The 25,436-nt window shown below is 41.4% G+C and overlaps 1 pseudogene across 1 annotated transcript; it reads left to right on the top strand.

Annotated features, from left to right (window-relative positions):
- Positions 1-358: 358 nt before the first annotated feature.
- LOC306825225 (myosin heavy chain, fast skeletal muscle-like) lies at positions 359-11,478 on the top strand (annotated as a pseudogene). Its single transcript, XR_013781746.1, has 38 exons — positions 359-583; positions 656-799; positions 900-1,056; positions 1,156-1,183; positions 1,266-1,365; positions 1,472-1,564; positions 1,658-1,721; positions 1,801-2,094; positions 2,214-2,352; positions 2,484-2,602; positions 4,020-4,169; positions 4,271-4,441; positions 4,547-4,847; positions 4,967-5,031; positions 5,135-5,222; positions 5,316-5,433; positions 5,515-5,638; positions 5,766-5,902; positions 5,987-6,242; positions 6,327-6,569; positions 6,652-6,828; positions 6,906-7,051; positions 7,143-7,233; positions 7,324-7,713; positions 7,808-7,934; positions 8,026-8,144; positions 8,227-8,423; positions 8,644-8,827; positions 8,928-9,093; positions 9,187-9,311; positions 9,410-9,718; positions 9,816-10,019; positions 10,112-10,237; positions 10,329-10,499; positions 10,577-10,681; positions 10,762-10,857; positions 11,237-11,368; positions 11,446-11,478. The product of XR_013781746.1 is annotated as a myosin heavy chain, fast skeletal muscle-like (transcript).
- The last annotated feature ends 13,958 nt before the right edge of the window (positions 11,479-25,436 follow it).

Raw genomic sequence — 25,436 nt, forward strand, 5'->3', positions numbered from 1 at the left:
TCTCCTACACATCACTGACTACATTGCCATACCACATTAGGAATCCATTCCACATTTAACTTCAGAGTAGTCAGCAAGGCCCAATTCAATATAAGGAGCAGTTAAGGAACAGGTCAGACACAGAAGACCTGGGAGTTCCTGCTTGTGGTAAATCAGTTCTGCAATGTTTCAGACACTGATTGTGTGATGCTGTGGGTTTTTTTTTAACTCCTCTGACAATTGTTAAACTGTTTTGAACAGGATTGGTGAATACTACCTACTGACAGAGAAGAGAGTCAGGTAAGAAATCTTTGAAAATGTAATTTATGTGTGAACTTTAAACTCAGTCTGAGATGTTATCCGATTTCTCATTATCTATTAGATAAAAGCAGCCACCATGAGTACGGACGCAGAGATGGCCGTTTACGGCAAGGCTGCCATTTACCTCCGTAAGCCTGAGAAGGAGAGAATCGAGGCTCAAAACAAACCTTTTGATGCCAAGAGTGCCTGCTATGTGGTTGATACCAAGGAGCTGTATGTGAAGGGAACAATCGTCAAGAAGGATGGTGGCAAAGTCACCGTCAAAACCCTGGACACTCAGGAGGTTGGTATTATAAAGTCAGACTCACATTAATCAACATGAACTATCCTCATTGTATCAAGTGTCCTGTTCCAGGAGAGGACAGTTAAAGAAGATGACGTCACTCCAATGAACCCTCCCAAGTACGACAAAATTGAGGACATGGCCATGATGACCCATCTCAATGAAGCCTCTGTGCTTTATAACCTCAAAGAGCGTTATGCAGCATGGATGATCTATGTAAGAAAATGGGCCCTAACAAGAAACAAGACGTATTTTAACATTGATTTACATGTTAAAAACATGGACGTCACTGTTGAATCTCTGTGACTGCTTTCAGACCTACTCTGGGTTGTTCTGTGCCACTGTGAACCCCTACAAATGGCTCCCAGTGTACGACCAAGAGGTTGTAAATGCTTACAGAGGCAAGAAGCGTATGGAGGCTCCACCCCACATCTTCTCTGTCTCTGACAACGCTTTTCAGTTCATGCTTACTGGTAAGACATGACCAAACAGAGATTTGATCAATAAATGAGATTTCTGCTCTGGGGAAACACAGAGTTAATTGTTTAATTTTTGAATGTCTATATCAACAGATAGAGAGAACCAGTCTGTCTTGATCACGTAAGTTTAAAATGTGTTTAACATATTACTTATACCTTAAGAAATACATCAAACAAGTTCTTAAAGTCATTTCTATACCTAGTGGAGAATCTGGTGCTGGAAAGACTGTGAACACCAAGCGTGTCATCCAGTACTTTGCAACCATCTCAGTTGGTGGTGATAAGAAGAGGGACACATCAAAGGTGCGATACATTACTGTTAGCAAAATATTATTTTTAATGTATGTGATATTTTTCCATTCGATGGAAAATTGACTATTTTTATACCAACACTAAACCACCATTACAGGGTTCCCTTGAGGATCAGATTATTGCAGCTAATCCTCTGCTGGAGGCCTATGGTAATGCCAAAACTGTGAGGAATGACAACTCATCTCGTTTCGTAAGTATGGAGGGATTTCTGTAAATCAGATGTCTTGTGACACATTGTCCATGTTACTTGGTGTTAAATAAAAACGGCTTTTTTTCCAAATAGGGTAAATTCATCAGAATCCATTTCGGCACAACTGGCAAACTGTCTAGTGCTGATATTGAGACATGTAAGTAACAATACTAATACAACATACAAATAACTAGAATGAAGAATTGGCCAGTGTGACTCATGAACATTATTCATAGATCTGCTGGAGAAGTCTAGAGTTACATTCCAGCTTGAGCTGGAGAGAGGCTACCATATCTTCTACCAGATGATGACCAACCACAAACCTGAGATTATTGGTAAACACATCGACATGTTCCTCAATGTTAAACCACTCTATACATTTAATACATAACAATGCATTGAACTTTATAACCTTTTGATCTCCAGAAATGGCACTCATCACAACCAACCCCTATGACTTCCCCACGTGTAGTATGGGTCAGATTACTGTTGCCAGCATTGATGACAAAGTTGAGCTGGAAGCCACTGATGTGAGTGCGCTTCAGTGCAAGATATGAACATAGATACTGTAAATTATGCTTTTGAATGCAACATCATTAACACATGTTTTTATGTGACAATCTTTCGTTTGGACGCCTCTTTCAAACAGAACGCTATTGACATCCTGGGATTCTCTGGTGAAGAGAAAGTTAGCATCTACAAGATGACTGGTGCTGTACTCCACCATGGTAACATGAAGTTCAAGCAGAAGCAGCGTGAGGAGCAGGCTGAGCCTGATGGCACAGAAGGTGAGATCTAAATGTTAGCTAAAACCATAGTTTTGGAACAACAAAAATAAGTTTTTTGTGTTTTCTGTCTGGATTTTAGTTCACAATCAGTTGCTGATTGTTTTAACTTTGAATCACTTCACCTTTGTCAGATGCTGACAAGGTTGCTTATTTGCTGGGTCTGAACTCTGCTGACATGCTGAAGGCTCTGTGCTATCCCCGAGTGAAGGTCGGAAATGAGTTTGTGACCAAGGGACAGACCGTACCTCAGGTAAACATAGAACATAAAAAAATTCAGTAAGGTAGCTCCAAGTCTGATATGACAATGAAATGGTAAAAAAGGACCCACAAGGAATTGTACTGTCAAACTGGTAGCCAGTTAGCAGACAGCTGGCCTTCAGCCAGTTTCCAGGCAGTTCCATGGCAAAGAGAGAGCCCCCCCTCTTTCTTGGGTGTGTGCGTAAACATGCCAATGTATTTAATTTCAGGATATTGCAAGGAGATGGCGCTTCTCACACAGCAAACTTCCACCTACAGTACACCTTATTACTGTTTAGTTTGGCTCGGTTACTTAAGTTTAATCATATACTGTATTAATATATAAATATATTTTCAGTCTTTTCTGAATACAGCTTTGGTTACACATTTTCTTCTTTATTTTAGTGAGAATTTTCTTCATGTCATTTTTAAAATAATGATCTTTGGCTACACAAAAGGGCGTGGTTCTTGGTGTACTGTCAAACTTTCAATTTTACACAAACCAAACTGTAAGGCCTGATGCTTGGCCACGTCTCACTGTTGCAGTCCCGCGGTCGCACCACACCCCAACATAAACAGTCTGCCAGATCATCTCAGCGGTTCTGGTATTACAAAGTCAAAATGAAGAAATACATTCAAAAAAACAATTATTTTCAAATCCAAAAATGAATTTACATTTTTAGCAAACGAAAAAATAAAGCAGTGTTTTTTCTGCTTGTTTCACTTGTATGTCTCGTGTTAAGACTGAAAGACTGAAACATTTAATTCTGATCATGTGTGACAAAGTGCGGGCTGGGAAAGCTATCAGGAGTGATGGTCCATTACATTGCAAAAAAAGACGCACCGTAATGCAAATGATTTGATTCCTTCCACTGTGGAAGTGTGCCTTTTCGCTACATGCATTTGTTGAAAATTGTATTCTGTTTGCATTCAAGGCATATCTGTCATATTAAATGCAACTGAATCTACTCTGCATGTCAAGGAACATGAATAACTGCAGTTTTATAACAAACCTGGTCATAGAAAATTATAACCCCAGAACCTTAAACTAAGGCGTTCTTCCTGCACGGCCACAGGAAAATCCCTTTATCCAAACTTTAAAAAAAACACTGAAGAAATCTCTATGCTGGTTTTATTCAAGCACAGATGAGCTTCAATTTACACGTTGTAATTTGGATCAGTAGGATGGTCTATTGCAGGGGTCCTCGATAGGCATCCGACGAGTCACATCCGGACCGTCGGCCACCGGTCTCATTTCTAATGTGTTTGATAAATTACCTAATAAATGAAAAATGTGGAATGGATTTAGCTTTACGTGAAAAACATCTTTCAATTGGATACATGCTGTCATTTGAAAACATGAGAGGAAGATTATTGTTTTTGAAATATCTAAATAACTTTAATCAATCTGTATTTGTGTTTTTATTCAGGTGATGAACTCAGTAAGTGCCCTGGCCAAGTCTATCTATGAGAGGATGTTCTTGTGGATGGTCGTTCGTATCAACCAGATGTTGGACACTAAACAGCCAAGGCAGTTCTACATTGGAGTGCTGGATATTGCTGGATTTGAAATCTTTGATGTAAGCTTAATCTCCAACAGTTCAGTACCTGACTGACTTTTCTTGATAGGAACTCTCTTTATGTATGCAAAAACTAACGCTGGTGTTATGTCCCCTTACAGTTCAACACTTTGGAGCAGCTCTGCATCAACTTCACCAATGAGAAACTGCAACAGTTTTTCAACCACCACATGTTTGTCCTGGAGCAGGAGGAGTACAAGAAGGAGGGTATTATCTGGGAGTTCATTGACTTTGGTATGGACTTGGCTGCCTGTATCGAGCTGATTGAGAAGGTAACAATTACATTTGGTGTTTTTACGTAATGGTTCTTTCAAAGTCACAATGTAAATGTATGTAAATATAAATCTAATAACATTATGTCTTTCCCTCTTCTAAAGCCCATGGGTATCTTCTCCATCCTTGAAGAGGAGTGCATGTTCCCCAAGGCAACAGACACATCTTTCAAGAACAAGCTGTATGACCAGCATCTCGGCAAAAACAAAGCATTTGAGAAGCCCAAGCCCGCAAAGGGCAAGGTTGAGGCCCACTTCTCCCTGGTGCACTATGCTGGTACTGTGGACTACAACATTGCTGGCTGGCTGGACAAGAACAAGGACCCACTGAATGAGTCTGTTATTCAGCTGTATCAGAAGTCCGCAGTTAAACTGCTGGCTGCTCTCTACCCTCCTGTTGTTGAAGGTAGGAAAGCCAAACATTAAAATAAAATAAATGTAATGTCGTTTCACTTCATTTTCAACAAAATGTACATTATTCAAAACACTAGCATTACTTTATGTGAATGTTAAACATATCAACAGAGGCTGGCAAGAAGGGAGGCAAGAAGAAGGGTGGTTCTATGCAGACTGTGTCTTCACAGTTTAGGGTAAGGTTTTGAAGAGTTTGCTGTAAAATTACCTCTCACTCATACTACAAACTGATGTGTATTAAATGATAAATTTAAATTACTTTAAATTGTGGATCCACAGGAGAACTTGGGCAAGCTGATGACTAACTTGAGGAGCACTCATCCTCACTTTGTGCGTTGCTTGATTCCCAATGAGTCAAAGACTCCAGGTACATAGAAAAGATCAATTGAATAGAGTCTTTGAGGAATGGCTATATGTTGTTGTTAAATGTTTAATGACTGTAATGAATGTCTTTTTACAGGTCTGATGGAGAACTTCCTGGTCATCCACCAGCTCAGGTGTAACGGTGTACTGGAGGGTATCAGAATCTGCAGGAAAGGTTTCCCCAGCAGAATCCTCTATGCTGACTTCAAGCAGAGGTATCTAGACATATTGTGCATTTTTTGATAAAGAAGGTTTAAAGGCACCACTCACACTAACAATGAACTCTCTTATAAAAGATACAAGGTGCTGAATGCCAGTGTCATCCCTGAGGGCCAGTTCATTGATAACAAGAAGGCTTCAGAGAAGCTGCTTGGATCAATTGATGTTCCTCATGATGAGTACAAATTTGGACACACCAAGGTAAGATACTTTTAGTACATTTGTTCTCTTTAGTGTTCTTCTGGAAGTGATAGGATATGTCTTCCACTTCCACTTTATATGAGTTTTTAAAACATTCATTTTCATTTGTGCATTTGTGTTTGTTTAGGTGTTCTTTAAGGCTGGTCTTCTTGGTACCCTTGAGGAGATGAGAGATGAAAAGCTGGCATCTCTGGTCACCATGACTCAGGCTCTCTGCCGTGGTTACGTCATGAGAAAGGAGTTTGTGAAGATGACAGAGAGGAGGCATGTTGGACAAAGCTAGTTTTTAATATAACAAAAAGTCACACAACAAAATGGTCAGTTACACCATCTTCCTCTTTTCTGTAGGGAAGCCATTTATTCCATCCAGTACAACATCCGCTCATTCATGAATGTCAAACACTGGCCATGGATGAAAGTGTATTACAAGATCAAGCCTCTGCTCAAGAGCGCTGAAACTGAGAAGGAACTTCAGCAGATGAAGGAGAACTATGACAAGATGAAGACAGATTTGGCTACTGCCCTTGCCAAGAAGAAGGAGCTGGAGGAGAAGATGGTGTCCCTTCTGCAGGAGAAGAATGACCTGCAGCTGCAAGTCGCATCTGTAAGTATACATTGATGAACTGAAATGCTGTCTAATATTATCCAATATTGATTTGCTGAGATCTGTTTCCTTACGATAAATTAGGAAGGAGAGAATCTGTCAGATGCTGAGGAGAGATGTGAGGGTCTTATTAAGAGCAAGATTCAGCTGGAGGCCAAACTCAAAGAGACCACTGAGAGGCTGGAGGATGAAGAGGAAATCAATGCTGAGCTCACTGCCAAGAAGAGAAAACTGGAGGATGAATGCTCTGAGCTCAAGAAGGATATTGATGATCTGGAGCTTACCTTGGCCAAAGTGGAGAAGGAGAAACATGCCACTGAGAACAAGGTCTGGGTTTAGCAATCAATCTCATCCATCAAGTTCCATCTAAACACTACCCTCAGTAACAATGTCTTGCTTGCACATTTAGGTGAAGAACCTGACTGAGGAGATGGCCTCTCAGGATGAGAGCATTGCCAAGCTGACCAAGGAGAAGAAAGCCCTTCAGGAATCTCATCAGCAGACTCTTGATGATCTGCAGGCTGAGGAGGACAAGGTCAACACTCTGACCAAGGCCAAGACCAAGCTTGAGCAGCAAGTGGATGATGTAAGTTCACAAGTCCTTCAGATTGGAAAATAACATGGTATTGAATCCTGATGATTAAGTAGTATACTATTGTTTAGCTCGAGGGGTCTCTGGAGCAAGAGAAGAAGCTGCGTATGGACCTTGAGAGAGCCAAGAGAAAGCTTGAGGGTGATCTGAAACTGGCCCAGGAATCCATAATGGATCTTGAGAATGACAAGCAGCAGTCTGACGAGAAAATTAAAAAGTAACTTTTTTTTTATTTTAACAAAAGCATACACAAATGTTATTATAACAGCATGAACTCTCACTAAGAAATGTATCCATGATTCTTTCAGGAAGGACTTTGAAGTCAGCCAGCTCCTTAGTAAGATTGAGGATGAGCAGTCAATGGGTGCTCAGCTTCAGAAGAAAATCAAGGAGCTTCAGGTAACATATTGTGTTACAGTAAACAGAATACATATTGTTTTTTTTGTAAAGTGAATGTTTACTGAAAGACAACACACCTACATTTAACAGGCCCGCATTGAGGAACTGGAGGAAGAGATTGAGGCTGAGCGTGCAGCTCGTGCCAAGGTTGAGAAGCAGAGAGCTGACCTCTCCAGGGAACTTGAGGAGATCAGTGAGAGGCTGGAGGAGGCCGGTGGAGCCACTGCTGCCCAGATTGAGATGAACAAGAAACGTGAAGCAGAGTTCCAGAAGCTCCGCCGTGATCTTGAGGAGTCCACTCTGCAGCATGAAGCCACTGCCGCTGCTCTTCGCAAGAAGCAGGCTGACAGCGTTGCTGAGCTGGGAGAGCAGATCGACAACCTTCAGCGTGTCAAGCAGAAGCTTGAGAAGGAGAAGAGTGAATACAAGATGGAGATTGATGACCTCTCCAGCAACATGGAGGCTGTTGCTAAAGCAAAGGTAGACAAAGCATTTCATTTAGTATAGTAAAAAAGGTCAATTACATACTAGAAAACAAATGGTTACTTATATGATCTCTGTTTCTCATCATCAGGGAAATCTTGAAAAGATGTGCCGTACTGTTGAGGACCAATACAGCGAACTGAAGACCAAGAATGATGAAAATGTCCGTCAAATGAATGACATGGGTGCACAGAAAGCACGTCTCCTGACAGAAAATGGTATGTTTAAGTTGTCAGTGAAAGGTCTTCACAGTAGTTTATCATTTTAAAATGCAACTAAACTTGTGTTTCATGATATCTTTCTGTCAAGGTGAGTTTGGCCGTCAAATTGAGGAGAAAGAAGCTCTTGTCTCCCAGCTGACCAGAGGCAAACAGGCCTTCACTCAGCAGATTGAAGAGCTGAAGAGACAGATTGAAGAGGAGGTTAAGGTAAGAAAACTTTCAATTCTTACTGAAACCTCTGTATGTGTGATTTAATACATTTTCATACTGATGGCATTTCTTACTTTAGGCCAAGAATGCCCTTGCCCATGGAATGCAATCAGCCCGCCATGACTGTGACCTGCTGAGGGAGCAGTTTGAGGAGGAGCAGGAGGCAAAGGCTGAGCTGCAGCGTGGAATGTCCAAGGCCAATAGTGAAGTGGCTCAGTGGAGAACCAAGTATGAAACTGATGCCATCCAGCGCACTGAAGAGCTTGAAGAATCCAAGTATGTACAGTTTAAAGTTTTACATTTTGTACATCAAGAAATACAAAATGAGAAGAATTAAACGTCTAGTTCACACTGCTGTCATATGTGAACCTAGTTTAAAAAGTCAACATGATAAAGAATTTCAAAAATGTGCAATAGTATGGGGAGAAAACATAAACCACACTGAATTGTTACACAAAATTGTTTTTCACTGAGACCAATCACACTTGTCAAACAGGAAAAAGCTTGCCCAGCGCCTCCAGGAGGCTGAGGAACAGATTGAGGCTGTCAATTCCAAGTGTGCTTCTCTGGAGAAGACCAAACAGAGGCTCCAGAGTGAGGTGGAGGACCTCATGATTGATGTGGAGAGAGCGAATGGCCTGGCTGCCAACTTGGACAAGAAGCAGAGAAACTTCGACAAGGTAACATTTCCCTCTATCAACTGTACTCTGTACTCAAAGACACACTATCGTTATTCGCCATTGTATTAATAAACAACTAAGCAAATGAATGGCTTTTTAGGTGTTGGCAGAGTGGAAACAGAAGTATGAGGAGGGTCAGGCAGAGCTTGAGGGAGCTCAGAAGGAGGCTCGTTCGCTCAGCACTGAGCTGTTCAAGATGAAGAACTCATATGAGGAAGCTCTGGATCAGCTGGAGACCATGAAGCGTGAAAACAAGAACCTGCAACGTCAGTTCATACTGCATACTATAAAAATATTGTATTTAATGCTCACTAAACTTTTCAGGCTTAACAATGCAAAACACATGATTCTCTCTGCAGAGGAGATCTCAGATCTCACTGAACAGATTGGTGAAACTGGTAAGAGCATCCATGAGCTGGAGAAGTCCAAGAAGCAGGTGGAGTCTGAGAAGTCTGAGATCCAGACAGCTCTTGAAGAGGCTGAGGTACAATTGTTCAGGGAAAATCCTCTGAAAACCATTTCGAAATCATTATGGACACACGTATTTCAAAGATTTATATTTTAATTCTTTAAATTCATTAGGGAACTTTGGAACATGAAGAGTCCAAAATCCTGCGTGTCCAGCTTGAGCTCAACCAGATCAAGGGTGAGGTAGACAGGAAGCTGGCTGAGAAGGACGAGGAGATGGAGCAGATCAAGAGGAACAGCCAGAGGGTGATTGACTCCATGCAGACCACTCTGGAGTCTGAGGTCAGGAGCAGGAATGATGCCCTGAGAATCAAGAAGAAGATGGAGGGAGACCTGAATGAAATGGAGATTCAGCTGAGCCACGCCAATCGCCAGGCTGCTGAGTCCCAGAAGCAGCTGAGGAATGTTCAGGCACAGTTGAAGGTATTGAATCACACAGAATTTGATGTTGGTAGATGTTTGTCAGTGCACTATTTGTTATTCAAGGGAACATTTTCTTGCCATTTTCACCATTTTTCAGGATGCACAACTGCACCTTGATGACGCTGTCAGAGCTCAGGATGACCTGAAGGAACAGGCTGCTATGGTAGATCGCAGGAACGGTCTCATGATGTCTGAAATTGAGGAACTTAGAGCTGCTCTGGAACAGACTGAGAGAAGCCGCAAAACTGCTGAGCAGGAGCTAGTGGATGCAAGTGAGCGTGTTGGTCTCCTGCACTCTCAGGTGAATTTTCATTGATATTCTCCACAATTCAACTCATCTGTATCAGTATTAAGGGAATACAATAAATAATTTTCTCATTTCTATACTTTTAGAACACAAGCCTGATGAGCACCAAGAAAAAGCTTGAGGGTGAACTGGTTCAGGTCCAGAGTGAAGTCGATGACACAGTTCAGGAAGCAAGAAATGCAGAGGAGAAGGCCAAAAAGGCCATCACTGATGTAGGTTTTTAAAAGATTCTTAAATTTTTACTCCTGCTTAATGGGTCTCAATAAGATGTTTCTAATCAACATTAAATGCTGTTTCCTCTAGGCTGCTATGATGGCTGAGGAGCTGAAGAAGGAGCAGGATACCAGTTCTCACCTGGAGAGGATGAAGAAGAACCTTGAAGTTGCTGTCAAAGATCTGCAGCACCGTCTGGACGAGGCCGAGAATCTGGCCATGAAGGGTGGCAAGAAGCAGCTCCAGAAACTTGAGTCTAGGGTAAGAAAATCCTGTAGAACCGGGGCAAGACTTTGAAAAATGTATATTTACATTTAATGTTTGATTGTTTTCTGAAGGTTCGTGAGCTGGAGACAGAGGTTGAGGCTGAGCAGAGACGTGGAGCTGATGCTGTTAAGGGCGTTCGCAAATATGAGAGGAGAGTGAAGGAGCTGACCTACCAGGTATACAGTCACTTAGACATTGGCATCAAATCAATATCATATCGCCTCGTATCATGTAAAAATCCAATCTTTTATCATAGACTGAGGAGGACAAGAAAAATGTTACCAGGCTTCAGGATCTGGTTGACAAGTTGCAGCTCAAGGTGAAGGCCTACAAGAGGCAGGCTGAGGAAGCGGTAAGACAGTTTTTTTTTAATCAATATTCATAAATAATATAGAGATAAAAAAGACATACATTTTTCAAACTGCTTTTTGTACAGATTATGTTATTTATGCAAAATATGAGTAAAAGTACAAGTAAAGTAGATGAATGCAACACCTGTCAAACTAAACCATCATGGCACAAATATTGTACATACAAATTATTTATATTGACAATAATGGTCACTATGATGTCTGAAAGGTGTATCATAATAAAATCACTGATCCTCTGTGTAAAATATAAAAGAATTTTCAATGAAAAAATGATGACTTACTCCTGTTAGCCAAATAATTTTTTCAAAACATTTCAAATATACAGTTCAGTACCTTTAAACCTTGTAAATGGTTTTCCAGGAGGAGCAGGCCAATGTTCATCTGTCCAAGTGCAGGAAGGTCCAGCATGAGCTGGAGGAGGCTGAGGAGCGTGCCGACATTGCAGAGTCCCAAGTTAACAAGCTGAGAGCTAAGAGCCGTGACTCTGGCAAGGTAACATTTGGAGCTACTATTGGTTTGAGTTTAGTGACATGAAATGAACATGCCTCAACACTCTTTTTTGTCTTTAGGGAAAAGAGGCCGAGTAAAGTAGCCTGACTGATCATCTACTGTACATTTCACCATATAATATGATGTGAAACATGAAAATAAAATACTCAAGCACTGGAAAACTGCTTTCAGTCTGATTATTTTTTTCTTATTGATTTCCCTGATAGAAAAGTATAAAGACTGGTATTATGTGCTATCCAAAAATCAAATACAAATAAGAAATTATCATGTGCACAGCCTCATTGAAAAATCAAGAGTGATTGGATTTGATATTACCGTAGTTTATTGCTAAACATTGTCTGAAATGTTTCTTGCATCACACCGGCTCCATTTGCAACATAACAATTAAAGACAAGATACAAAGATTTGACAACATTCAAACACCAGACAGATATTTCGAAGCTTTATGAGCTTTGATCTGGGATTCAGCTCTACATTCAATTTTATCATTGACTGGTGTACAAAATGTTTCAGTCTGACCTTATTTTAAATGTGTGACTCTGTAACTTCAGTTTGGTTTGGTAAATTCCCTCTTTTATTTCTTCAATGTCTTGTACTTTAACAAACACTAAAGTCCTGCAGATCATTGAAGGCATTTTCGATGTTCTCTATATGATGAGACTCTGTCAATGAATTACATTGCATATGGTCTTGTGTAGATCAAGCAATACCATTCAGGTTTAGAATTAAATAAACCTTCAGAAAATGGAGCAATAATAAAAACCTTTGAAAGCATGGAATATGATGTAAATGATTTCAGGATTGTACTGTATATATTGATTTATTTTTGTTTTGACAGTTAACAGAGGCTGAGTAAAGCAATACAGCGCATGGGCTGTTTCTAATCATATAATATGATGTGAAATGTACCATCATAAAATATTCTCTGATCTTACACGTCTTTGTGCTTTGTGAAATGTGTTTTCATCCTATTGCTCAAATTGAGCAAATGTCAACATTTCAATCATTAGTGAAACACAGTATAATTATAAGTTGGAAACTGTTTTTAAAAAAAAAAGAAAAAAAGTCAAACACTGGGGTGTAAATCTCCAATGTTTCAAGAATGAAGTTTGGAAAACTACAAAGTGTGCCCCCACTTAAAAGAAATATATTTAAAAGAAGGGAAAAGTAAATCCAAATTTTCCTACTGAAAATATGTGAATGAGTGACTAAATGCAAGATTACTTCTTCCAAGCCATCCGAGTTGCCCACCAGATACAATTAAAAATCTGTTTAGTTCAACAAAATGCAGCAATCGTGCTCACTTTTGAAGATGAGGGAGAGCACAACCTTTCAGAGTATAATGTAACTCAACCATCTGAGATTAGTTTTTCTCATGTCATGTATACATGCCTCTTTTCTCAGGTGTCTTCCCAGAGGCGCTGAAAACAGCAGTCATCAAGCCACTATTAAAAAAGAACAACCTAGACAAGTCAATAATGAACAATTACAGGCCTATATCAAATCTTCCTTTTTTAGGTAAAATAATCGAAAAAGCAGTTTTTCAACAGTTAAATAACTTCTTGACCTTGAGCGACTGTTTTGATGTCTTCCAGTCAGGTTTTAGACAAAATCACAGCACTGAGACAGCTCTGGTCAAGGTGTTTAACGACATCCATTTGAACACAGACAGTGGCAGAACCTCAGTCTTAGTTTTACTTGATCTCAGTGCTGCGTTTGACACAGTTGACCACAATATATTACTCAACCTATTGGAAAACTTGGTTGGAGTGTCTGGGACAGCACTAAACTGGTTTGAGTCCTATCTAAAGAACAGATATTTTTTCATGTCGATAGGTAACTTTCAATCTGAGCAAACAAAATTACTTGTGGAGTTCCCCAAGGTTCAATCCTGGGGCCTCTTTTTTTTAACGTCTACATGCTCCTGTTGTTGAAATGTGCTGTACAAATAAACTTGCCTTGCCTTCTCTCAAAAAAGGAGACTAAGCTATAGTAAAAAGTTAATACCAGGTTTTCCTGTTGAGGTGGTGGTTCATAGTTTATTTTTGGTCACCAATAAAGTGTGGCATATCCTACAGCTGATAGACTGCACATGATTTGTGTTTGATTTCAAACATTTCCTTTACAGATGGAACTGGTTGTCTTTGTTCCAAATGACATCACTATGCCACTTCCTCAGGGATTAGTTTAAAAGGCATGATCTACTCATGATTACATAATTGGCCCATTCTACTGAATTGGCTCAAAGTACGGTTGGAATTAAAAAAATTTTAAACCGAAAACGTTCCTATACATATTGTATCATATCTGAAGTACACATATCTACTAAAAGAACAGTCAACTTTTATATTCTATGTTTAGACTTTTTTGGAATGTTTTTCCTCTCCCCAAATTTGTCACCACAAAAATCAAGTATTAAAATATGATAAACAAATATTACGTTAACCTGTTAATAATGTGTTTTACTTCCTCGTGTTAGGATTATTTTTACAAATTTTTATTAAAGGTTTTCACAATAAAATCAATAAAAATGATTTTTTAAACAATTTTAAAATATACAATTCTTCAAAATCAATGTAGAATCTTTCTTTGTAAAATGTATAACACTGATAAGATTGATTTCAGAGTTAATTAGTGCTCAAGCATTCACACTATTGTTATCCATTTCTTTATACTTATTCTCCCACTTCCGTACGTTTTTTGCTTCGCTTCTACTTTTGCACCGTTTGTGCTACTTTCACCGTTCCACTATCATACTGTTCAGCTTTTTTTGCTCATTATGGCTATGACTTTTCACGTTTTTACTACTTTTACTTAGTTACTAAGTTATTTCACTTTTTCCAGAAAATTCTGCCCCATTGAAATGAATGGGAAACGTTTCAACTTTTCCACCTTTTTCTCAGCCTTATAACTTTTGCTGTGTTCCACGTAGAGACATCATTCATTTTTACTTTAAAACCTTCACACGTTTCTCCACTACTTTTACTACATTTACATTGTTTTGCTATCTTTTATACTTTTTAAACTATACCTCCAAATGTTTTGTGATGTTTTTTGCTCTCTTCCCCGTTTTTGAATGGGTGTCTATGTGGTGGGAGGTTCCCAGCTAGAGTGAGTGACATCATCGTTAGAGTGTGGCTGAGTTGTCAGATTGTTTCAAAATCTCCCAAACAAATTGCTCTAGCAACCACAATTTTCACACCACATGACTACATTTACCCTCAAAACGTAGTAAAACTTGTCCTCTCGCTCACATTAAAAGTTCAGGACAAACGGAGCAACGGTTTGGACACTGTGAGCTTCAAAGCGGCAGGTGGTCCAAAAATCTTTCCATTCGTGATAATGTTAAAACGAAACGATACATGTCTCAAGACAACAAAATTGTCTCAGTTTTTACATCGCTGTAGTTCCGACATTTCTTGGATCCCAGACATAAAAATCAACGCGTTCAGCTACTTCTCCTCTTGCTCATAAAATCATCATTCAGCCACCAACTCTTCATTTTACCCATTAAAATAAGCACTCCAGCTCTTCATTTTACCCCTTAAAATAAGCACTGAATAGGGAGACTTTTCTCCCCCCAGCTGCCAGCTGACTGCAGTTACCGTAAATTCCGGACTATAAGCACCTACTTGTTTTCTCACACTTAGAGCACTGCGGCTTCTACTATGGTGCGGCTTATTTATGGATTTTCCTTGGGGGACAATGAGCTTGTGCCGCAAAAACATTTGTCCTCGTCACATCGGATCTTAATATCAGTCATTTTGCGCTTCATGCACGCACCCTCATCATGGAAAACACACGGAGAAATACATATGATGCAGCTTTCAAGTTAAAGGCGATCGAGCTGGCTGTCAAAGAAGCTAATAGAGCTGCTGCACGTAAAGTTGCAACTGACAGCGACAACGAAAAAGACACTGAGGAAGTGAGTAATGAAGTCATTCCGAGTCAGTGAATGGATGGACTTTTTCTTGTGAAATGTATTACGGTAATCTTTTTCATCAGCCGTGTTACAGACACTGTTCGATCAAGGATTTCCACTAGACTTCGTATTTGCGGATGTTACCGGTAGTACGTATTTAATTACAAGTTAAACAAATGTTTTTATGTCACGTCTTTCTGTGCAAATAGCTCTGTTATAACGTGGACACCTGCGGCTTATAATCAAGTCCACTCAATAGTCTGGAATTTACGGTACTCTTGATTGCACTTACACACACAAACACAAACACCCACCCCCACTCACGCACACACGTGTAACCCAGCTAATAAAATGTATTTATTTTATTTTGTTTTATCTCGCTGTGAACTCCCGTTAGTCACATCTCGCGATACTTGCGTCACCGTGAGAGTTCCACATAAGACGGAGAGCGGATGCAGGTCAAACGCTGTAAACATCAACATACATCTCAAAATACATGCGGTTTTAAAAGCCTGGTTTTTTTAGTCATTGTGCACCTCAACCTGCAGATGTAAAGTGAGTGACTGAGCCATGCTGAGTGCGGATCCTCGGATCCTCTAACTTAAAGGAATTGGTGAGTGTGATGTTGCTTATGCTAAACGGCGTTAGCCGCAATATGCTAATGTTGCTAATGCTAAGCGGCATGAGCCGCAGACATGCTTGTTGTATTAATCAATGTTCTGCATGTGGAGTTTAAATAATTTAAACAGTGATTGTGACAATGTAGTCACATTATTTGTTATAATTGTTTGTGATTAGCTGCTAATAGCTGGCTGCACCTGCGCTAGCTTGTCATTATATGACAATAACCATGGTTATTTATTGCAATAGGAGTTTTTTTGGGAAAGTATACTAAAGCATTGTTTTGCACAGGCCAGGTATCATATCATATCCTATTCAAACCTGGGACCTGTGAACCAACACCAGACGACACCTCTCTGTGCTGGACCAGAAGTTGGAGTTGTTTACGTTCAAACCGTACTGGCGCCTGTGACTGGCAGTGCCACGGCTCGCTCTCTATTTTATAGATTATTGATGATTATTGTTTCACTATATGTGATCTTAGCAGCCCAGATGACAAATGGAAGTGTCCTGGCTTTACTAACCTATGATCGGGACTCTTTATTTCGTATCAAAGTGTCATTGGAGGACATGTTTCATACCTGGGACCGTTACAAACAGGCATTTCCGCCTCCATTTGAAATCCATCCCGACTCACAGGACTACTTGATGCTGTATCGGGTGCCGGGAAAGACCCGCAGGAGATCCAGGAGATCCAGAAAAAGAGGCTCTCGGTCCGGTATCCAAGTAAAGCGAAGACGTGCTGCGGCGCACGGGGGCTCCGTCGTCTTCGGCTGCCGGGACCACGCTCGGTTCCTGCGCCAGATTCCTCTCCTCAATGTGTGCGTCAGCGTGTCCTCGCTGCCGCCTGCCCGCACTTCAACAACTGTCCTGGACCCTTCGCAGTGCTGGAGCCATGGTCAGGGGTTTTCATCGCCATCGCCTACTTCCGTGTTTATGCCGGCTTTTCCAGCATGGACCAGCTGGAGCTCACGTGACCGCTGGATGTGCCTTCGTCCAATCCCGCTCCTCAACACGGACACTACCTCCGAGACGTCAATCCATGTCGGCCTATTGAATGCTCGTTCAATTGCGAACAAGTCTCATTCACTAAACGATCTTTTTACAAGAGAAAACCTGGATATTATGTGTCTTTCAGAGACATGGCAGAGAGATGAAGAGTTCATTCATTTAAATGATCTCTGTCCACCTGGCTGCTCTGCTGTCGGGAAGCCCCGCCCCTGTCGCCGTGGTGGTGGCCTGGCCATTGTTCACAGGGAGGTCCAAAAATGCAAACTGATCCAGTCCCAAGATTTCTCTTCGTTTGAATCACAGATGGTTAAGATGGGTTCCTCATCCCCTTTTTACTGTGTGTTGATCTACCGTCCTCCTGGCCCTGCCGCTGTCTTCTTAAAGGATTTTAGTGACTTCTTGTCCTCTATTATAAAGCTGGACTCTGTTTTAATCCTTGGGGATTTTAACCTTCATGTTGATGACAGCTCATCTTCCCCTGCAATGGAACTTCTAACATTGACTGAAACTTTTAATTTTGAGCAGCATGTTTCTGAGCCCACTCACCAAAAAGGCCATATTTTAGACTTAGTTTTTACGCTTGGCCTAGACATTTTAAACCTGTCTGTAAATGATGTTCATTTGAGTGATCATAGTCTTGTTCTGTTTGATCTGCACTTTTGTCCTGAGCCCAAGCCTTCAACAGTCAGGTCTCAGAGGCGTGTTATCACTGCTAATACTGCAGATAGTTTCTCTCATTTATTTGATCCTGTCTTGGTCATGAACTGTCTCGATGTGGATGATCTCACTCACTGTTTTAACAATCACTGTGTAGAAATTCTGAACCAGGTGGCTCCTGTTAAAACAAACTCCTCTACCAGGGAAAAAGCTCGCCCGTGGACTAATGAAGACATCCTAAATCTAAAGAGACTATGTCGAAAGACTGAACGCCTGTGGAAATCCACTAACCTTGAGGTGCACAGGCTCTACCTCAAGGACCTTGTGTCTTCATACAATGTGATGGTCGAAAATGCCAGATCCGAGTATATCCACCAACTGGTAGCACTAAATAAGAAAAACCCCAAAGTGTTATTTGAAACGATAAACTCACTTGTATGTCCTGCTGCCCCAGTTACCCCCGTGTTTTGTGAAGCTGACAGCAATGCCTTTTTGAGATTCTTCACAAACAAGATAAAGATAATCAAGGACAACATCCCGCCCCCTCTTCGTGTTACCCCTGCTGTTTCTGAGCCTGTCTCCAGCTTGTGGTCCTTGTTTAGGACTGTGACGGTTGCTGATATTTCAGCAGTGGTGTCTAAGATGAAGCCCTCCTCTTGCTCATCTGACGTCCTTCCCTGTAGGCTTTTTAAAAAAGTGTTTGGGGAAATCGGCCCGTGTGTGACCAAAATGGTTAACCTGTCTTTGTCCACTGGTGTGTTTCCTACTGCATTCAAACATGCCATAGTGGAGCCATTACTAAAAAAAGCAGGCCTAGACCAAACAGATCTTAATAGCTTTAGGCCTATTTCTAAGCTCCCTTTCATGTCAAAGATCCTTGAGAAGGTGGTCTGTAATCAGTTGACCCTTTTCCTGGATCAAAGCAGCATCCATGAACCGCTTCAGTCCGGTTTCCGTAAGCAACACTCCACGGAAACGGCCTTACTGAAAGTGTCCAGCGACATTATGATGGCTGCTGACTCTGGAAAGTTCACGGTCCTGGTTCTCTTGGACCTGTCCGCAGCTTTCGACACTGTAGACCATCAGATACTGCTGAGAAGACTGAGGGATCAAGTTGGACTGTCGGGTTCAGTTATAAAATGGTTCTCTTCTTATCTAACTGGACGAAGCTTCAATGTAACAGCCAACCAAATAAGGTCGGAGTCTGCGGACCTGCTGTGTGGTGTGCCTCAAGGTTCCGTCTTGGGTCCTGTCTTGTTTTTGCTGTATTTGATCCCTCTAGGAGAGATCATACGAAGGTTCGATGATGTTTCTTTCCACCTATTTGCTGACGATATCCAGCTGTACTGCTCTTTTAAGCCGTCCGAGATCCAGAAGCTGAGCTCCCTACGTCTTTGTCTGATGGAAATCAAACAATGGCTCAGCGAAAATTCTCTGCGGCTCAATGCTGAGAAAACAGAAACATTGATTCTCGCCCCTGATGACTCAATTCCAGGGATTAAGCAGTTCTTGGGGGACCTAGGCCAGTCCGTGAAGCCTAGTCTTAGAAACCTGGGAGTTATTTTCGACAAAGACATGTCTTTAGTCCAGCACTGTAAACAGCTGTCAAGGAACTGCTTCTTTCAACTGAGGAAGATCTCCAAACTTAGAAACATGGTTTCGCAGAATGATTTGGAGCTCATTATCCATGCCTTTGTGTCTTCACGTTTAGACTATTGCAATAGTTTGTTTTCTTGTCTTAACAAGAAAGAGCTCTCTAGACTGCAATTAATTCAAAATTCTGCAGCAAGAATTCTGACCCGCACAAATAGGAGGTCCCACATATCCCCTGTTCTGAAAGACCTTCACTGGCTGCCAGTGTCTTTTAGGTTCAGGTTTAAAATCCTGGTTCTGGCCTTCAGAGCCCTACATGGTCAGGCTCCCTCTTACCTTAGTGAGCTGATCCAGCTTTACGCTCCTGTGCGAGCGCTGAGGTCTATGGATCAGAACCTGATGAAGGTCCCTCGAGCTCATTATCACACTAGAGGTGACCGGTCTTTCCAGGTCGTTGCTCCGAGCCTCTGGAATGAACTTCCATCATCCTTGCGCTCAATTGATTCAGTTGTCACTTTCAAGAGTCAACTGAAAACGTTTTTATTTGTCCAGGCTTTTAATTAGTCTCTTTTAGGGCTGCTATGATTTTTGTACTGTCTGTGTATTGCTTGTGATGTTTTTAAACCCTGTTTGTGAAGCACTTTGTGGCCCCTGCCTGCGAAAAGTGCTATATAAATACATTTTACTTTACTTTACTTTACTTTACCTACCATCTACTTCGGGTGTGGTAGGGACTTCTGCTGCCGACTTCAAAAAAAGGACTGATTGATTGAGTGTTCTGAACAATTACTTACAGAATTAAATGGACTGTTCTTTTTCTTTTTTCCCTATTCTAAAAAGTGCACTGTTGTAAATATTGTATATATGTAAAATAGTTCTGTCAACAACAATATAAGGGGTTTATTGTCACTACATACAATTGTTGTCCATTTATTGAGTACTGTTTCATTTCCTCCAAAGCCGAAGCAAAATCAAATCTATATATTGTAACTTTAAATCCTGTTACACATGCATTGAACTTTAGACTGTAAATGCTTTGCCTTCTCATTTACTTCTTGATTCTTCTGCTTTTTCTACATTTTCTGCTTCCACGTCTTTTAATACATTTTGTTTGTCAGTATTTCTTGTTCTTGTAGAGATACTTTTACTTCTTGTACTAATTTTAATACTGCTTTTTCTGCTATTTCCTCTTCTTCTACGTCTTATTATTCTGCTTGTACTTCCTTTTTCTGCTTCCACTTCTTCTTTTACTACATTTTCTTAATCTAGCACTATTTCTTGTTCTCTTACAGATACTTGTACTTTCTTCTACTTCTTGTTCTACTTTTACTTCTGTGTGTTTTCCTCTACTTCTGCTAATTCTTCTTCATTCAGCAGTGTTTCTGCAACATTTCAGCAGGAAGCATTCACACGCATTTTCCGCAGGGAAATGCAAATTTTCTAGTTATTTATGAGATGGAAAATACAGGTCACCAATCAATATGAATACATACATACATACATACATACATACATACATACATACATACTGTTGGGTCCAGCCAGGATGACAAAGTTCAGGCTGTGTCCTTTGGAGAGCAGGACAAAAGAGTCTTTATCCCAGCATGCCTTGCAGGTACTCCCAGAATGCTTTGCCACACCTAACACATAGGTGTGAAGTTTGGGAGGGATAAAATCCCAGGACAACTAGTGTTCTGCCTCTCTCATACGTCGTCTGGCGACGTCCGAGGACATCAACTCTGCTCACTTTTTCACAGCACGCTTCTCTTTGTTCAAAAGTTTTGGCGTGCAGCTAATCCAGGCCTTGAAGCATACCGACGTCCTGAATTCTGAGCTTAGATCATCCATTTGAATGCATCTCTAAGAAGAGCGTCTTATTTCTCCCGTATTAAAACGGTATTGAGAGAGACTGTAAGGATTACGTCTCGTTCCGTCCTTTAAAGAAAGGACATCCACGGAGATCACCTCGCTCGACGGAGGACACGACGGCTCTGCTAAACCCCTTGGACGCGCCGCCATCACCATACAACTGCAGGGAGACGGCGAAAGACCGTTCCGAGGACCTTTTTTTCCTTTCATCAACCGTGGACAAAACGGTTACAAGTGAGGCTTAGCTAGGTCTGGGCAGTTAGATATAGAGAGTGTGTTTAATAACTGAGTTATTATTGTGAAACTGTGATAATATTTGCTTGGTATTTGATCACTGTCTTAGGTTTTATGAGAGTAAAACGTCTTTTGTTTTCTTTATTTGGGCCGCTGCATCCCGTGTGTTTCTCTGTGAACTCTCGCGTCATAACCGGGTAATAGACTCATTATCAGAAAGACTAGTGTGAACGCCGTCTGATACAAATCCAGCCACTGGCTTCTGGTAAGTGAAGTAAACTATGCTCTGAGTTGTGCATGAGTTCCAGGCTGAGATTGAGCTTTTGAGGTGTGCTCTTTTCTCTCTCGCTCTCTCCCTTTACGCACACACGCACCTTTCGGCAGACGCACACACATAGACATCGGTGGCTTTCCAGACGCTGCAGAAATGTAGATCAGGTAGAGACAGAGTTTGACTCCGTCTCTAGACAATAGACCAGGTTAGGAGACCTGTGTTCTGTGTCCGTCATCACGTGACCACGCGCTGCCATTTCTCTCTCTCTCTCTCTCTCTCTCTCTCTCTCTCTCTCTCTCTCTCTCACAGAAACACGGACGGACACACACACACACACACGTGCCACGCTTGTTTGTGTTTGTTTGTTACCTGTAGTTTGGCTTATAATAGTTTGTTTGATTGAGTTTCATTGATTAACTTGATGTTGCTTGTTAAATAAATTCTGTTATAATTTAAAGAGCAGTTGTTTGTGATTACTGTGTATTTGCATTGTGACTTAGGCTGGGTGAAAGGGCCTTGTGTTCGGATTTCACACCTTCAATTAAATACAGATTATTAATTATTAATGATATTGGTATTTAATTAACTAATTTGAGACTGATATTTGTAATATTTTGGTTGTTCCCTGTTTACAGGGTGGTGCCCCAAGGTTTATTAAACTCAGTTTAATAATAATTAGTGATTTATTTTAATAATTAAGTAAACTTAATTATTAAATTTAATTCGACAACTAAATGTTACATCATAAAACCCCAACATAATGTTGCCGCTGTGGGAAAACCCCAACAATACATAACTTTTATTATATTAACTCATAAATGCTTGATGATGGAAATATTACAAACACGTTTTATGGTCAATAAAATATTTTTCCTTTAATACAAATGTTCATCCATGACCATTTATGTACAAATAGTACGGAGAAAAAGGTGCCCTCTGGTGGACGTTTTTGCCAGTTTTTTTTAAGTTTCACTTTCAGTTTTTCCTTGGACTCTGGACAGACAATACCTGTCTCAGCACGTCTTGAATATCTCTTTGATGTTAGTCCATCCCAGTTGCCATCTGATGCGAATCTAGCGCAAAACCATTGAAACATAAGAGCAGACACGTTTCACATCATCTCGAGTACCGAGTACCTCTCGAGTGAAAGGTATAGGTACTCACCGGAGCGTCGTCACATAATAATCGACACCTTCTTGCAATGCACAAGATCAGTGGGAAAACCTCTAGGCGCGTCCTGCTTAAGGTTAGTAGAGTGGTGCTCAGGAATGGAGACCGAGCTCTTGAAACATAAGCCATACTGGATGATGGTGCCCCCTGCTGCTACATTCAGCAGCTAAGCAGCTGGGTCTTCAAGGTCAATTTTTTGACCTGAGAACCTGCCCCTTCGGACAGAGAGACGGGAGCTTCAGACTCTTTACCATCCTTCACCATCTCACCTGCAGGGTCCCCTAAACTTGTTTCCAACATAACAGGAGCCTTTACTTCACAAAAACTTGGTTCGAAGAGCACACCTACCCGGTTAAATCCCTTCAACGGAAATTTAGGCCTCTGAGGGACCTGCCAATTCAACAGTTCAACAGCATTCATCCTCTCTTGCTCGTGGGTTCCAGATAATCCCCACCTACTAACACCTGTGGAGCGGTGCGCAGCGGGCCACCTGGGGTACCAGTGGCAGTCAGAACCTGCCTTGGATGGACACTTCAGGAACCAACCCCTGGGCTCAAAGAGTACCTTACAAGGCAACAATATCTAATCACATCCTATAGGCAGACCTGTATCAACAAGTGGAAAGGTTGTGGCAGATGGACGTGCTTCCCTGGCTGAGTAAAAAGCCTAGCACAAGGTCACATCAAGATCAACAGGCCATTAGCTGCTTGGATGAAAAGACTGTGGAGGTAGTTACGCCACTCTTCTTCTCTGGGTAAAGAACTTATCTCAACTACAAGCACCCAAGGAGCCTGTGCTCAAAAGGGCAGAGCGGAGGCTTGCAAAAAACCCAGAGGCAGCCACAGCCTACAGATGAAGCCAAAAAAAGTTCCCACCTTTTCCTGCCACGGTCTGTGCACGTTCCCGTACAGGGGGCGAGATCCCCCATGGTGACGTAGTCGATGATATAGGCGGACTTGCAGCGTTCCTACATGTCACTTGCAAAAACAAGCTGCATCCACTGACCTAACCACCAGAAGAAGCAATGATTATGGAAGCTAAAGTGGTTACTGAATCTGCAAAGAGCTGCGCGTAATACTGTATGTGTCAGTCTATAGTGTGCCTCGATCTCTCACTCTTTCTCTCTCTGAGAAAAAGTCTACTGTATTTAAACCCTCATAAAAGTAATCCTAAATTTATATTTTGCCTCTGCATTTAGACATGGATTTAATCCATGGTTTAATCTGTAATCCAGAATCGTTTTTTTCTCCTCATTTTTTTCCTCATTCTCCTTTTGTCCCAGTGCTCCCCCATGCGCCCTGTGTTTTCTGCCTTTCAAAGTGCATGTGCATTTTTTATGTATGTTATTGGTTTGAGATCAATTTAACAATAATTATATATCCCCAACTGTTAAACTAGAAACTCTGCGGTAAATTTACCCTATATAAAAGTGTGATTTTCGCGGTATCCCCACTACAGAAGGTCGTTTATTTGTCATTCTTAAAGCATCTTTTACCTACATTTAATCTACTTATTTATAAAAAAAATTATTCCAGGTTTACAAATTTATTGCTTTGTGCAGCAGCTGATGTGATTCAAGATTCACTAATAAATGTCTGAGTTACAATGTACTAAGTTTACCTCTCTAAGTTTACCTGAGGTAAGCGCCATCTACTGGAGACACCCTACAAGTAGATACATGTGCGTGTTTACAGTGTAATATGTGGTATGCAAGGAGGGGGGCTCTCTCTTTGCACGGGAAGTGCCTGAAAACCAGCTGACAGCTGACTGGCTACTGCCCTGGAGGATAGAATCCTGGTGGCTGGAACTGTATGTCAAAGAGATGAACAGGCTGGAACAAGCTGGCTACATCGTCAAGATCGAGCCTGCAGCAGAAGACTCACCTACTAGTTGGTACATTCTCCATCAGATGGTGGTACACAACGGTAAGCACTGTGTGGTCTTTAATTGCTCCTTTCAGTTCCAAGGTGTTGATCTGAATAAGCTCTTGCTCCCTGGACCAACGGTGGGACCTTCTCCGCTCACTGTCCTCCTGAGCTTTAGAGAACATATGGTTCTCTCTCCTTTCCTCCGCTTCCTCTGGCGAGACCTCAAGTGTGATGAACAGCCCACAGTCTATGAGTGGAGAGTGCTGCCCTTCGGCACCACTTGCAGCCCCTGCTGCACACCATATGCAGTCCAGAAGCATGTTTTGGACCACAGCCAGCCTGGTGATGCCGTCAGAGAGTCGGTCTTTAAGTACTTCTACGTAGATAACTGTCTAAAGAGTGTATCTTCCGAAGAGGGAACCACTGCCTTGGTCGACCAGTTACAGTCACTCTTAGCCCAAGGCGGCTTTGAGCTGAGGCAGTGGGCCAGCAACCGAACAGACACAATCCGCCACCTCCTGGCAGAAATACGATCAGAAAGTGCTGACAAATGGATATCTCAGGGCCAACCTGACCAGCAGGAATCTGCCCCAGGACTCCAGTGGCATTGCCAAACTGACATCCTGTCCTACAAGTCCCGAACTATTGGAACAGAAAAGACGATGTGTTCAATCTATAAAATGCTAGCCAGTCAGTACGACCCACTTGGGTTTCACATACAGTACACAACAAGAACCAAAGTCCTGGTCCAGCACCTGTGGGAAACAAAAAGACATGATGACCCAGATTTGCCGGGTCCCTTGCTGTGTGCCTGGAAGGAGTGGTAGGACG

Source organism: Symphodus melops (genome assembly GCF_947650265.1).
Source record: "Symphodus melops genome assembly, chromosome: 6".
Lineage (NCBI taxonomy): Eukaryota > Metazoa > Chordata > Actinopteri > Labriformes > Labridae > Symphodus > Symphodus melops.